A 16405-nucleotide genomic window follows, 5' to 3' on the forward strand; every position below is an offset into this window, starting at 1 on the left:
TAGTTGCCGACCTTGCCATAGACCAGGCACCCCTATAAATATAAAGGGTTGCGGCCAATTGTAATATATATACACATCAATCAAAATCAGTCTTTACTTTTTCGGCTTCATGCCAACCCTTAGGAGTAGGAGTAATATAGCTTTTCGGCGAGTTCTTCAGCAAATAGGGCTGCATCGATTGATCGACCTCCAGCTTACTTGTGAGTACCGTCATGACTTGTATTGTGCTGGTAAAGCTGCATCAGCTGATTGATCTTTTATGAGCCATAATATAAGTTAGTTATCGATCTGTATCATAGTTTGTAAGGCTACATCAGCCGATTGATCTCTTACGAATCATAATATAGATCAAAGTTATCGATCTTGTGTTAAATAACTTGTTGTTTAATACAATATCACCAGTTATCGAATCTGCTAAGATTAGTAAGATTTTCCTTGCTGTTTTTGGTTGATTCACCGGTTATCGATCTTGTAATAATTAATGTTTTATTAATTATAATAAATCACCTGATTGAGATAGAGATAGATTGGCATCATATCATCTTAATTGATCATCCTTTGATCTGGTCACGCTTTAAATCTCATAATTGATGACTTAATTTCATTTGATCGGTTGTTTTATCTCTATTCCAATCAAACACAGTATGCATCCAAAGACATGTTTCAATCTTGAATAAACTCACTAGTTAATGAGATCTAATCTAATTACACTATCATAGCTGTATCGATCCGGTCGAACCTCACTGGTAAGACTTTAGATTAGAAATTATTGATTAGTGGTTTTATTCATGAACGAGATATGGACTCTATTTGTTTGCTATGCCCGCATCGGCTATTTTAGCCGATTGCATATGCTCACACATATAGCATGTTTTCATGAATCTATTGACATATAGATGGTTTTATAGATTCTTTGACTTTAGTTTGTTATCATTATCATAGCTGCATCGATCTGGTCGAACCTCACTGTTGATGACATTAGATTAGATTCAGATTGTTTATAGATTCATTTATGGTAAACAGTTGTTTGCTCGCATGTTATACTCTTTTCATCAAACTTATTGGCTCAACGTTTTATACTGATCATGTTCTATTTAGCCGATCATATTTTCTTATATTGCTTTATTGCTAGATGTCGACTCTGTAGTCGATGGCCATATAAATCGGCTATTTGGCCACATATTGGAACTGTTTGGTGCAATACCGATATGTTCCACCTTAAACTACTGATTATTCTCTCCTTGTCAATTGCAGGGTCAAATTGACTGGCACGTCTTTGGTCCCGAAACCGACCGTTCTTGTGTTGAAGCTAAGCAGATCTTCGGGTTCACTCCGTCAAGATCATCTAGCTTGCTGTGTGTTGATCACGTCGCCATATTTTTGTGTCAACACACTTTTTGGCATGCTCGGTGGGACCATAATCGCTTGATCAGAAGTCAGCTGGATTAACTAATTCAGTTGATTGTTTGAGCTGAACCTACGAAACTATTCTGAGAACATCATCTATATTGCTAAGATTTGCCACCACATGAAGCTTCCAAGCCAATCCTTCTATACGTGTCATCTGCATGGGGCTGGTTGTGGCATATGGCAACACGTTGACACTGTGATCAGCTCAAGAAGATCGAAAGCTGCTGCTCCTGCACTCTACCGCTCAAAAGGACTACTGTGCTGTTTGGCATACACAAAGATAGATTATTATCAGGTAGCATCACATGGATGGGTACCAAAGTGCTGCGTTGCCATCATGCTACACCATATTGGAGGAGAAGCAAATTCAGTTGTCTCCATGTATCGGTTCAGTTATCACCTAACTAAAGGGAGGCAAGCAAGAAAAATCTAGCCTCATGTATACAAATTAGACCGTTTGATCAGAGTATTACAAAGCCGATAGAAAATTCAGCTAGTTATAGATTAATGTATTAAGCAACTCAGTGTGTGTTGAAGGGAGCTCAATATATATTATCCGAGTACAACACAAAGCCGATGAATACAACATTGATTGATGCAAATTCTATAAAGAAAGTATACATCGGCTAAATAAAAGTACAAGACCAGAACGCCTATATAAAAAGTGCCAATATATTGTTTGTTGCTTGGACAATGGCATCAGGAAGATTATGCAATTCTTGCTCCTTTAAACTGATTTTTTTTGACTCATGGCTTCAAGTTGCTTCATCAGCTTGGCCTCCTTCAACTTCAACTATTGTTGATCAGAAGTCAGAGCTATCGGCTCCGAATATTGAAAAAGTATTCGGCACTACCTTGAGGCATGCCGGAGTTCAGGTATGAAGGAAGAAGACTTGACTTGTGCCTACCAGTTACGTATTTGCATGTGAGATTAATTAAAAGGTACAAGAGATGGAGTCCGAATGCCACACGTGTACACTTGGCCACGTTGATGTTTGGAGTCTGAAGCTTGGTGCTTATCAGCAATATCCGATTGAAGCGTAGAGCAGAGGAGGACCTACTTATATTCAAAGGTGCAACGCATCGGATATTGGACTGCTGGCAAGTGTCTGGCACGCGGTAGCGTCGCGGTGGCTAGCGGGCCAATATGTGCATCAGGGCCACGGACACAGTCGCATGACAACAGGTCAGCGCAGGGGCAGGCGTTCAACAGTAGCAAGATAACATAGCCGATAGGCCAATTGACTTGAGGCCGGTACAACACAAATAAAATAAGAAAAGAGAGAAAGATACGAATTGCCGAAACCATCGGCAAAGCCTGAATAGTATGAAATATTGAAACCAAAAGAAGAGGTACATACGCTCACTTTCATCGGCTGTCCTTCATTTCAATCGGCTATAAAGCCGATGTAAATCATGTTGTCCACAATACAAACATCTCATCAACTCGGTTATTTGGACATGGAGTATTTGGCCGATGGAGATATTTTATTGAAGCTGATTAACTTTGGTGTTAATCATGGCTATTATATTAGATTAATTGGAATATAAAGATGGAAGAGAATTAGATTAATAAATATTATAATTCTAGCACATGGAGATAAGCTAAAGAAGAATCTGCTGCTAACCTTGAGGTTCAATATCTTGCCTCCAAAGCCAATGACTTTTCAATGGATCAGTTTGATGGCCAATATCATCAGAACAAGTTCAGAAGGAGGACAGATAATATGGTGCATGCGGGGTACATCAAATTTATATGCACAAGATAATGCAATATAAATCTGGACGTATCTTCAGTCATCAATTTCTCCAGCAAAATCCCTACGGAATCCAATCGGAACAGAAATGGACTTTATTGACGTGGCCCATATGGGTGCAAAGGATTTTCCATCGGGTGCTCACCTCCATCAGCTAAAACATTGACATAGTGGCCAAAAAATTAAAGTATCAAGCTAGTAGCCGATGGGGTCTGCCAATTACATACATATATTTTAATTGGGTTCATATTGGCAACATTTATGGAGGCTTGATGGTTTCTTCCAAATACTAGAATATATGGCCACTGGCGCATACAAATTTTTTCTGGATTTCGACCGAGCACTGTACATTTGCATGGTTGTATGCTTGGTAATGATGTTGCTTCCTACACGGAATTGGATTGGCCAGAGAGGTCACATCTAAGGTTTATCGGCTACAGCACAGCCGATAGGGCAGTTGTCCTTTCCGAAGTTATATCATCAGAGGCAGCCTCGCTCAGGTTATGTGTGGTGCAATCAGCAGGCGTGCCGATATGGGTTAATCAACTGTTGGCCAGCCGATAAATCTTCGGTCGATTTTTTAATTGTCGATAAGCACTTATTGGAAAAGAGTCCGGCGCTATGGATATTTAAGGAAGAAAATATTCTAATATTATTTGATGGGCTGTGCAAAGAAATCAAATGACATGTCTTTTGGAAAAGGGAAAGTTGTGTGACTCAGACTCTACAAGTATAATATTGCATGCCGTGATTCTTAGAGAGCCATAAAAGTTTACGCAAACAGGCTTTAGTTCCGGAGAAGCATGTACACGGGATTTGTATGACTCGATGGTGAAGCATGAACAGCAGGGTGGCCGACGGAATTAATAATGAGCCAATTCTTGATGGTGTCAAACCAAGTGCTAATTTGAGGCTGCTCTTTGACACATCCTGGATGGCTATATCGGCTACATCTTCTTCAGTTGTTGATATTACGATGGTTGATGGAGTTGTCTGAAATTCAACATGAAGAAGCAGAGGCTGAGCAGGGGCCGAACTCTGGTTATTCATTGGTCAGTACAGGTAAAATGGAAAATGAGGAAACTTGCCGATGAAACACGGAGAGACATCACGATATCGACTCTATTATCATATTGTCTGAGGGGCAGATGCCAGCGGCTGATAGAATTTTTTTTATTGGTTAAATAACTATCGGTTCTTACACAATAGCCAATAAGAAAAGAAAAGCACATACACGTATGTAAGATGAAGGCCTATGTACGTGATCTGTTCGAATGGTTGCTCCCTCACTTCTATTAGCTCCAAGACTCTAGGCCGATAGTTTCCCATGAAGAAGAATCGGCTGGTGGAGAGATGAATCGGCTAAAATTTGCTGCTAAAACAAAAGGAAGAGATGACCAAGATCTCATGTTGATGTGTCCAAACATGTTAATTCAGATATCGTAATAGCTGAACTTGACTCGAGTTCGGCTGGAGGGCAACTTGTTGACATGGAATTTACAAGAGGGCTAGTCATAATGATTAAGCATGGTTCAGTCAAGATAAGAAATAAAAATCAGCACAAGACAACTTTCTGGAGCCAGAATTGTCAGAGATTCTTTACGGCATCTGTACTATGCGATTTGTAGGTACATGTATGGGGAATTTGTCTTGAATTCATGTATCAGCTATTAAGATGGGCAAGAAGCCAATGGACACATCCTAAGTTCAGATGTTCTAGAAGATTTATGTTACATGGTTAATAGCCGATGATTATTATGAGATAATAAAAGGAGCATCTAACTTTCATCAGCTAGATAATGCTTGGAGTATTGTTGGGTGTTCATAATCAAGCCAATGCATTATATCACGTCAGTTCATGGACAGCCAATAAGTCAAATGAACTGCGCTGTGAAGATGCAAGAGTACAACACCTCAAGTTTGCTACGTGTCATCGAATCTGCTATCCTCCGGCCATGTGCTGCTGTTGTGGAAGTTCTCAAGAAGAAGAGTCGAGATGTGTTGCTGGACGTACTACACGGACGTCTAATAGAAGAATTCCAAATTAGCCGGCCATATTATGAATTTCTAGAATTTACAACTCCAATATAAGATGCAGCAACAGGTGCATGCAGCAGGAGTCCAGGGGATGTGCTCCTTGAGGAAACGTGAAGAAAAGGAAGCCAGCCGAAATCAGGATCAAGTTGGCTTATAGAGGATATATGTGCATGTACGTGGCTGGCAGACTGGTTGCATGTAGTTGATTGGCAAATTGGTTTCATATACATGTCGACTGCTTCTCCTGAAATAGAATCGGCTGTGAACCTCGACTCCTTGAGACTCAAGATCTATCTGGAATTTTTGAATGGGTCCATTACAAAGTCAGCTGATGTCACCCCTCCAACCATTAGCGATAGTCGTCAGCCGATTTTTTTTCTTGGGGTCCGATGCTCCAGTTGCATCGGCAGTTTTGCATGGCATGTCTACTCATCGAGCCGATATACTAAGCAACCAAGAGTCAAAAGTCTCAGGTGCTATACGTGCACGTTAGATTGTATTAATCAAAAAATAATGAAAGGCTACACATGCATGGAAGGCGGCGTTGGAAAGCAGGATAACTCGTACGTGATGTCCAATATCTGGTTTGGTGCCCGGAATATTTTATTGCTCACATTATAACTAAACAAGTGAATATTAGAGCATGTGTATTCGGCCAGTAAGTCACGGATTTTGTACCAACATACAAGGATCGGCTAAGGAGATTACTCCTTTATAGCCGAGCTTAGTTCACAGTACCTCCTGTACAGCTGACGGTTGAATATACAATGCTTCCTGTGCAGATAGTGAATCAATTTACCGTTTCATCTTCTACGCAGCCAACATATCAGTTCATGACACCACCTCCAGCGCCTAGATTGAGGAGGGCTAAGGAGTCAGAAGTAGTTTACCTGTGTGTGCTATCAGAAGAAAAGTTCCGGTCAAGTGAGCTGATAAAGATGAGCAAGCTGAGAGTAGCCGATCGGCAAGAACAGATATTATACTATCAGCGCACAATTAATGAAAGGAGAACTACTTACTCATAATTGTCGAAATTTTGAAGAGGATCATTCTATTGATCAGAAGACAAAATAAAGGTTACCATCAGTGGGTGATTAGTTTGCTGCTACGACCGAGTTTAAATACTCTGGCCAATTGAAGGCTACCATCACATAAGTGAAGAAATTGATCAGAATCTACTATGTGCACACACAAGACTGGAGAACCAATAAATGACCTAAGATTATATATACACTTAGGCCCGCAGTCTGGTGGCATTTAGACTGGACGAACATGATTTTTCATCTATAGCAAGAGGCCGATATTAGTATTTATTCGGCCATCTATCAAGATGCTACAAGTATTTTCATCAAGGCAGTTTTGAGAAGCGATCAATATGTATATCTGCATAAGTCCTACATGCACGAGTCTTGCTGACTTGTGGGATCTCGGAAGCAGTTTCTGAACGACCAAACCAGGCTGTAAGGCATCAAGCTGATTGGAAGATCACAAGGATACTCATCGGTTTACAAGTATAAAGCCGATGGGGCTATTTATCGGCTCCTATATTATATGGTTCTGTCTTTTCCTGCAGGGCATAAAACTCAATCTGATGATGGAAGTGAAAAAGCGATAGGGTCAGAAAGATAGCTCTAAATGGAAGACAACATAGTAATATATTTTTCAATAAGAGAAAAGTCACCATGAGAGATTGCATCAGAGATAAGAAAGGAGTTGGCAACCTGACAGCCGATAGGAGACCAATTGGCTAACAAATAGTCAATATACTACTACAACATGTGCATAGATCCATGCTAATGCACGAATCACGATTGGCTGATTATTGTGCATTAGAATTAAAAAGAAAAAGGCCCAGGTTCAAGCGTCACTAGCAGGAAAGAAAAGCCGATGATGTATAAGCATATTTCATTCCATCGGCTGAAGCAAACACATGGTGTTCAACTGTTCATCCTTCCTGCCTTGTTGAATATGATAAAGCCAATTGGCCAGGGAGCAGTCCGGAGGGATATGACGAGTCTCCAGATATTATTCCTGCACGGAGAGTTACAAGAATTCTATAAGATTTATTTATATTGTGCATTGAAGGAAAAGGAGATCGCCATCCCCATTGATTCAGATCTTTCTTACTACCAAGCGGATCGTGTCTGCCCAAAAGCCAATCGGGTTCTTTACAAGATTACACTATATCAGACACCAGGAAGAAGCCGATGTTCATGCTATAGTACTAATATGATGGCCAAGAACCAAGCCTCGACTTATGATAGCTGATGTCAAGATAAAATTCGGGTGGAGGCACTCATCGGCTCAGAGTGGAGAAACGTACATACAGATATGAGGTACATGTTCCTCTATGCTTGGCTCGCATATTCTTTATTTCTTGCTTTTTCTGTCACTTGTGAACAATCTATCATAGGGAAAGCATACCATCTAAGTAGTTGATGAATGAGATATGGTACGATGAAAGGAACATTGCTTCTTTTTGCAAAGTACTTGGGAAGTTTTCTTACAAAAAATTCAAAATCAATAGTTTGTCTCCTTAATGATGTTGAATTTCCTACCAAGGTCATATGTTAATCTCATTAAAAACCCTCCACATAAGCTGCTAGCTCTGTGTTAAGTTTTGTCAAGTTTTGTTGACCCTTATTGAGAGATTTATCATGCTCCCAAGATCAAGATCACGTACACGTCACATATATGTGCTGCTTCTACACTGGAAGTATGCAAAAACATGCTTTCCATCCACCTCAAAAAGTTCTGCTCCTATACTGGGAGAAAACAAAAATATGTTTATTAGGTTTTATCAGAAATAAATGCTCTAAGTTCTTGATAATATTTCTCTCAAAAGTTTGTTGCAAAAAAACATGGGTTATGCAAAAGTATAATTTAAAAAAAATGGACAAAAAGAGGTCCAAAGTAAAAAAGAGAAAAAAAAAGGATACAAATAAAGATAGCCCCATGTTCTCGCAAAAATATTCCACAAGAGAGAAATATGTTTCAAAGAGCATAGTAGAATTAGGTTAGCCACCAAATATTCCACACATGCATATTTTGATCTAAGAGTATGACACTTCTGTCGGGGACCAAATACTGGGGTACCCAAAGAGGTGGAGCTAATAACCATCAAACATTGATGCTTCCGAACAGACAAGAACGCAACTACACTTGCCCAAACGACCGAAGGCTGGCTCCGCCACGCCCGGCCCCTGAGGGTTGGCTCTGCCTCGCCCGACGTCTGGGGACAGACTCCGCCTCGCCCTACGACCGGGGACTGGCTCCGCCTCGCCTGACCCCCGAGGGTTGGACTCCGCCTCGCCTGACATCTGGGGGCAGACTCTGCCTCGCCTGATGTCCGAGGGTTGGCTCCGCCTCGCCTGACATCTCAGTGCGGGCTCCGCCTCGCCCGACGACCGGGGGCTGGCTTCACCTCGCTCGACGTCCGAGGGCAGGCTCCGCCTCGCCCGACGTTCGAGGGCTAGCTCTGCCTCGCCCGACGTCCGATGGCTGGCTCCGCCTCACCCGACATCTGAGGGCAGGCTCCGCTTCACCCGATGTCTCGGGGCAGGCTTCGCCTCGCCCGATGTCCGAGGGCTGGCTCCGCCTCGCTTGACGTCCGAGGGCTGTCTCTGCCTCGCCCAATGTCTGCACACTGCTCCTTCATAATGACGAGCATGGATAAGACATGACACATAAGTCAACCATAGTATCGATGACCATACCCTGCATGCCTGTGGGAAAGTACCGTCAGGATATGATGGGACGGGCGCTTTAAGCCCTTCTAGACATGACAGAGCCCAAACAGTGTTGTAGGCATTGACTTTTGCCTTACAGTGTTGTGGGCACCGCCATCAGCCCTCGAACGCGGATCCTAACATAAGCATACGACAACCACTACGATATAGGAGGGAACTCACATCACCTATAGTAATGGACGTATGGTCACTACCCCGTCTGCTCCCCGTAGGGTCGTGGCTTGGAACCCTAGCGTGTCGCGCCGCCCACTAGGGTAGGATTGGACGTGACCACTTGCTAAACAAAGCCAGAGCATGGCCCCATCAAGATCAGCGATGTCAGCGGGGCTGGCTCAGAGGAAAAGGAAGACCTAGCACCTTCGAAGGACCTTCTTAGCCTCTGTTTTTTCTTCTTTCTCCCATCTATAACCCCTGCTCCCCCTTGATCTATAAAAGGGAAGGCAGGGCACCCCACTAAGGGGATGGATCAATTCGACACACCACACACCACATTACATATTGCTGAGCAGCAACTGAGCTCTTAGTACTCGTTCAACCTTTCCATCAGAGACTTGGGAGCTGTCCCTCTCTTGACCGTTTGTACCCCCTACTATGAACCTTTCAGTGTTAATAACATGAGCAACAACAGTAGACTAGATGTAGGGATATTTTGCCCGAACCAGTATAAACCTCGTGTCTTTTAGCACACCATCCAGGCCCAACGCGCAACAAATACAAATTTACTAGTTGGTGTTTACTCAAAACACCGACAGTTGGCGCGCCAGGTAGGGGACCTTTGCGCGTTCCGACATTAAACATCAGGCCATGGATGGCATGCCACGGAATCAGCTGGGTCCTAGGCGCACACGTGCACTTCGGGAACCTAGACTTCATCATCACGGTGGGAGGAGAGTTGGCATTGGCTCACGCCACCATCCAATCTCTCCCCTCCATCGTCCTCAACTATGAAAGGCTTAAGCGCTAGCTCAATGTCTCCCTTAGACCCCAACAGTCTAGGGAGGACCAGCACTGCCTCACCCTTTCCGACGCCAATGACATGGCGTGGTTTGCCAGAGGAGGATCCCTCTCTCCGTAACACCAGATACGGAGCACCCCGATAGCGCTTTCGTTCGGTCTCCGCAACACTACAGCGATCGTTAGCCACCTTGTGGCACGACGCATGGTCCTACCGCTCGCGAACAACGAGTTCGTGGGGGTGATCGAACACATCACAGAATCTCTCCACAACCTCCTCATAGAGGAGCCGGGGTCGTCCTCTGGCTCCGACTCTAGCAAGGGGAGCCATCACCCCTCCTAGGAATGCTTTATGATGGGTACCCCCGAGGGACACATCAAAAGCATCCCCATGGAGGAGGCTACCCTGGCGGGCAACCTTGGCGATGAAACCGAAGGGGAGACAATGGCCCACCTCACATGGGGCTGGAGCAGCTAAAAGCTCGACAGCGAGAGATCGAGGAAGCATGACTCTAGCTTGGGTAGGAATGCGTGGAGCTCGATCGGGAGATCAAACACTATGGAGACGGTGGGCATGCACGCGCCATGGCCCATGATGTAAACCAAAGGATCATCGCCGACGATGAAGCCATTCCTCGCTTCACCCGAGCGAGCCAGAACATCACCGCCGCCATGGCCTTGCTCCATGGCCTTCCAGAGGCCACAACGCCCGAGGATCATCAGGCCCACCATGAGATTCACACACCGCTCGAGCGTGCGGTGGCGCAGCAGGCAGAGAGCTCATTGTCTTAGCAACACGAGCTTGATGCCAGCCAACGCATGCTCTCTGAGCGTCCCGGTAGGGACGCATCAGTCCACCAGACACCATCGGGCAGTAGGTAGCACGCCGCTGTCCTGGTGCATCAACATCTTGGCTCTAACCATGATGCACACAACACTCTTAAGGCCCATAGATGTACCTACGGCGACCTGAGAGAAGGAGCCCACTGCGGCTATCATTCTCGTCGTGGCGGACGCAACGACAGCGGCGATGATCGAAGCCCAAGCCCTGGCCTACTAGGCCCTTAGGCCTTCGTCCATCACATCCTCAACGCTGCTTTCCCACCAAGGTACCGACCACCGATATCTCAAAATACTCTAGGGAAACAAACCCTGGATTATGGCTCAAAGACTTCGGCTTGCCTGCCAAGCCGGTGGTGCGGATAATGACGACTTCATTATCCACAACCTTCCACTATTCTTGGCCGATTCGGCACGAGCGTGGCTGATTTGGCACGAGCGTGGTTGGAACACCTGCCGTCCAACGCAATCCAGAGTTGGGCGGATCTAAAGGAGATCTTTGTGGGGGAACTTCCCAGGCACATACAAGCGCCCTAGGAACCCATGGGACCTCAAGAATTGCCGATAGAAGACTGGTGAGACCCTCTGTGGTACATCCGACGCTTCTCCTGGTAGTGCAACGAGCTCCCAAACATCACCGATGCCGACATTATAGGAGCCTTCCTATCCGGGACTACCTGTGAGTCTTTGGTTTATAAGCTAGGACGCAAGGGCCCGCAAACCACCAAGAAACTCCTAGACATCACCACCAGCCATGCCTCAGGAGAAGAGACGGTCAGAAGGATCTTCAATCGTCTCGAGGGCAAGGCAAGGCGGGATGAGGGTGCTAGTGAGGGCGCCTCCAATCGTTCTACCAAAAGGAAGAACAAGAAGCAATGGTGTGAGGACTCGCTCATGGCCGCTGCTGATCACAAGGGTGGTCGGAAGCCCATGGAGGGCACTATGAACAACTTCAAAAAACTACTCGAGGGGCCATGCCTGAACCATGCATTCCTGGTGAAGCATCTATACAAGGACTGCAGCCTCATGCGATGGTTCTTGTCTGGAGGCTCCAACAAAGGAGAGCACGAAAAGGACCCTACCCCCACCGTGGATGACGCCAAGGAGAAGGACGATGGCTTTCCGATGCCGGATGGCTTCCTTATTATCTTCGGAGGTCTAGTGGCCTATGACTCCAAATGTCATTAGAAGGTCACGCGCCGCGAGGTCTATACAGCCGAACCAGCCACACCTCCCTTCCTCCAGTGGTCAGAGTCTGCCATAACCTTCGATCGGACCGACCATTCGGAGAGCATCCCGCATCCAAGGAGATATCCGCTCGTGGTCGACCCAATCGTCAGCCCAAAGCGGCTCACCAAAGTACTGATGGATGGAGGAAGTGGCCTCAACATCATGTACGCCAAGACGCTCGATGAGATGGGCATCGACCAGACATGCCTCCACCCAACCCAAGCACTTTTCCATGGCATCGTGCCTAGAAAGCAGGCCATGCCACTTGGGTAGATCGATCTGCCTATTACCTTTAGGGATCAGTTCAATTATAGGATGAAAACCCTCACCTTTGAGGTGGTTGCATTCCCTAGAACCTTCCACGCCATCCTGGGACGTCCATGCTACGCGAAGTTCATGGCCGTCCCCAACTATACATACCTCAAGCTAAAAATATTAGGCCCCCATGGGGTCATCACCGTCGACACCTCCTTCCAGCATGCCTATGAGTGCAAGGTCGAGTGCTGTGATCATGCCACAACAATCGTCGCCTCTGGGGAGCTTGTCACCCTCAAGGAGGAAGTCACCAAAGAAGCGCCCGACGCCAAGAAGTCGACCGGGTCATTTGAGCCCACAGAGAGCTCCAAAGAGGTCCTCATAGATCCTGATAGCACCGAGGGCAAAATGATGTGCGTTGGTACCACACTTTCCTCCAAATAGGAAGGCACGCTTGTCGACTTCCTCCACGCTAACAGAGACATCTTTGCATGGAAAGCCTTGGACATGCTAGGCATTCCAAGGGAAGTCATCGAGCACACCTTGAAGATCTACCCAGGCTCCAAGCAAGTGAAGCAACGCCTGCATTGCTTCGATGAGGAGAAACGTATGGCCATCGGTGAGGAGATAGCAAAGCTTTCGGCGGTTGGATTTATCAAGGAAGTATACTACCTAGAGTGGTTAGCCAATCCTGTTCTTGTATGAAAGAAGAGTGGGAAATGGAGGATGTGTGTCAACTATATGTGTCTCAACAAAGTGTGGCCAAAGGATCCATTTCCTTTGCCTCGCATAGACCAAATAGTTGACTCTACCTTAGGGTGCAAAACCCTCTGCTTCCTTGATGCGTACTCCGGTTACCATCAAATCACGATGAAAGAGTCCGACTAGCTCATGACATCTTTCATCACCCCCTTTGAATTGTTTTGCTACGTCTCAATGCCATTCGGTCTGAAGAACACTGGGGCTACATACCAGCATTGTATGCTGAAGTGTTTCGGGGACCTCATCGGGCGGACCATTGAGGCCTACGTTGACGACATCGTGGTCAAGTCCAAACGGGCTGACCACCTCATTGTCGATCTTGAGGAGACCTTTGCAAAACTCTGAGCCAACAGCATTAAACTCAATCCTGAGAAGTATGTTTTCAGGGTCCCAAGGGGTATGCTACTCGGCTCCATCGTCTCCGAGCATGGCATCGAAGCCAACCCAAAGAAAATATCAGCCATCACAAGGATGGGCCCGATTCAGAACATAAAGGGGGTTCAGCGGGTTATGGGGTGCCTCACCGCACTCAGCCACTTCATCTCATGCCTCGGCGAATGAGGTCTCTCCCTTTATCGACTTCTAAAGAAGGCCAATCACTTCGAATGGACATCCGAGGGCCAAGAGGCACTTGACATGGTCAAACTGCTTCTGACAAAGGCCCCAATCTTGGTTCCTCCAACCAAAGGAGAATCCCTCCTGCTATACATAGCGGCCACCACACAAGTGGTCAGCGCCGCCCTGGTTGTGAAGCGGGAAGAAGAGGGGCATGCCCTCAAGGTGCAGCACCCTATGTACTTCATCAGCGAGGTACTATCCGACTCTAAAACCCATTACTCCCAAATCCAAAAACTCCTGTACGCCATCCTTATCACCAAAAGGAAGATACGCCACTCTTCGAGTCACACCCAGTGACGGTCATGACATCGTTCCCCCTCGACGAGGTCGTCCAAAGCCAGGATGCCATGAGAAGAACCACAAAATGGGCACTCGAGATGATGGATCAGGGCATTATGTATGCCTCCCGAACAGCGATCAAGTCCTAGGTGTTGGCAAACTTCATCGTGGAATGGACCGAGGTCCAAATGCCCCCAGCGGCCGTCGATCAAGAGTACTAGATGATGTACTTCGATGGATCGCTGATGAAGAGGGGTGCCAACACGGGGCTAGTCTTCATATTGCCCCTTGGGGTACGCATGAGGTACATGGTTTGTCTCCATTTCCCCTCATCTAAAAATGTGGCTAAGTATGAAGCACTCATCAATGGCCTACACATTGCCATCAAGTTAGGCATCTGATGCCTTGATGTCCGGGGTGACTCCTAGCTAGTCATCAACCAAGTCATGAAGGAGTCAAGCTATCATGATGCCAAGATGGATGCATACTGCCGAGAAGTCCAGCGGTTTGAGGACAAATTCGACGGCCTCAAACTCAATCACATCTCAAGGCGCCTCAACGAGGCGGCCGACACGCTTGCGAAGGCGGCATCCGACCGAGAGCCGGTGCCAACAGGAGTCTTCGCCAATGACCAACACAAGCCCTCAGTGCGCTACGAAGGGTTAGAATAGGCCAACGATGGTCCACCCAATCTAGCCTCGGGGTCTAACCAGCCGATGGCTCCATCTGGCCCCAAGGTCATGGAGCTTGAACAAAATCCAGTAATAGACCTTGACCCTCTGGTCGACTGGAGAATGCTCTACCTCAACTACCTCTCCATGACACGCTGCCGATGGACAAGGCGGAGGCTCGATGGCTCATGCGCTGTGCCAAATCCTTTGTTCTTATGGAGGGTGAACTCTACAAACAAAGCCACACTGGGATCCTATAGCGCTACATCCCCATCGAGCAGGGGAAGCATTTGCTGAGCGATATCCATGGTAGGGTCTGCGGTCACCATGCCGCTCCTAGAACCTTGGTTGGAAACACATTCTGATCGGGCTTCTACTGGCCCACTACAGTAGCCGACGCCAAGCAGATCGTGCGCACCTACGAAGCATGTCAGTACTATGCTCGACAAACTCACCTCCCAGCCCAAGCACTCTAGATGATCCCCATCATGTGGCCCTTCGCGGTCCGGGGGCTCAATCTAGTGGGACCTCTCAAGAAGGTGCCCGGAGGATACACCCACTTTCTTGTCACCATAGACAAGTTCACAAAATGGATAGAAGCTCGACCGATCTCCGCGATCAAGTTCGAGCAAGCCATGCTGTTCTTCCTCGACATCATCCATCGCTTTGGAGTACCGAACTCCATCATCACGGACAATGGCACGTAGTTCACCGATAAGAAGTTCCTTCGATTCTGTGATGAATACCACATCCGGGTCGATTGGGCCGTCGTCGCGCACCCCCGAACGAATGGGCAGGTCAAGTGCGCAAACGACATGCTCCTACAGGGCCTCAAACCTAGAATCTTCAACCGGTTAAACAAATTTGGCACGCGCTGGGTCTCTGAGCTTCCTTCAGTACTATGGAGCCTGAGAACTGCCCCTAGTCGAGCCACAGACTACACACCCTTCTTCATGGTCTACAATTCCAAGGCCGTCCTCCCAATCGACCTCGACTATGGAGCATCGAGGATCAGGGCGTACGACGAATAGGGAGCTGAGGCATCCTACGAGGACACCATGGACCAGCTGGATGAAGCACGTGACGTTGCCCTCCTCCACTCGGCCAAGTACCAATAGGCATTGCGACGGTACCACAGCCATAGGTGCGGGGCCGAACCTTCAACATTGGGGACCTGGTCCTTCATCTCATATAGAGCAACAAGGACTGCCACAAGCTCTCCCCACCCTAGGAAGGGCTATACGTCATTGTAGAAGTACTCCGCCCAGGCGCCTACAAACTGAAAACCATCGACGGTGAGGTCTTCACCAATGCCTAGAACATCGAGCAGCTATGTCGTTTTCACCCCTAAATAAACGCATACTATCTCTTATTAGTTTTGTCATCAAAATCCCTGATCTTTCATGACATCCGACCCCTGCAAGTGCGAGGGGCCAGACCTCACTCGAGGGCTAGTATGAGTACATTTATCTTACAAACATTCTCTATGTTTTCCCTCTTTTCTCATAATAAGTCCTCAGGGCTAGGATTTTGGGAACAAGCTCTGAGTATAACTGGTAGGACTGCGGGAAACCCACACCCCAGCGCTACGGTCTCCTTGCTCACCAGCATGATTAGAATTGGCTCGCCCGCAATCCAAGCTTTTTGCGACCTTAACTACGAGAAGGGTCGGAAGGCACTGAACCTCTGTTACAAAAAGAGGGAGAAGAGCTGAAAAGCTGTTTGCCATAACGAAATATGAAAACTTGTTCATTTTTGCACAAATTCATCGCTTACAGAAGTGATTTCATCACAAAAAGGGACTGATGTATTCATGAATACAAAAAACTATTCACACGGGGCT

This window comes from Miscanthus floridulus, chromosome 3 (assembly GCF_019320115.1).
Source record: "Miscanthus floridulus cultivar M001 chromosome 3, ASM1932011v1, whole genome shotgun sequence".
Taxonomy (NCBI): Eukaryota; Viridiplantae; Streptophyta; class Magnoliopsida; order Poales; family Poaceae; genus Miscanthus; species Miscanthus floridulus.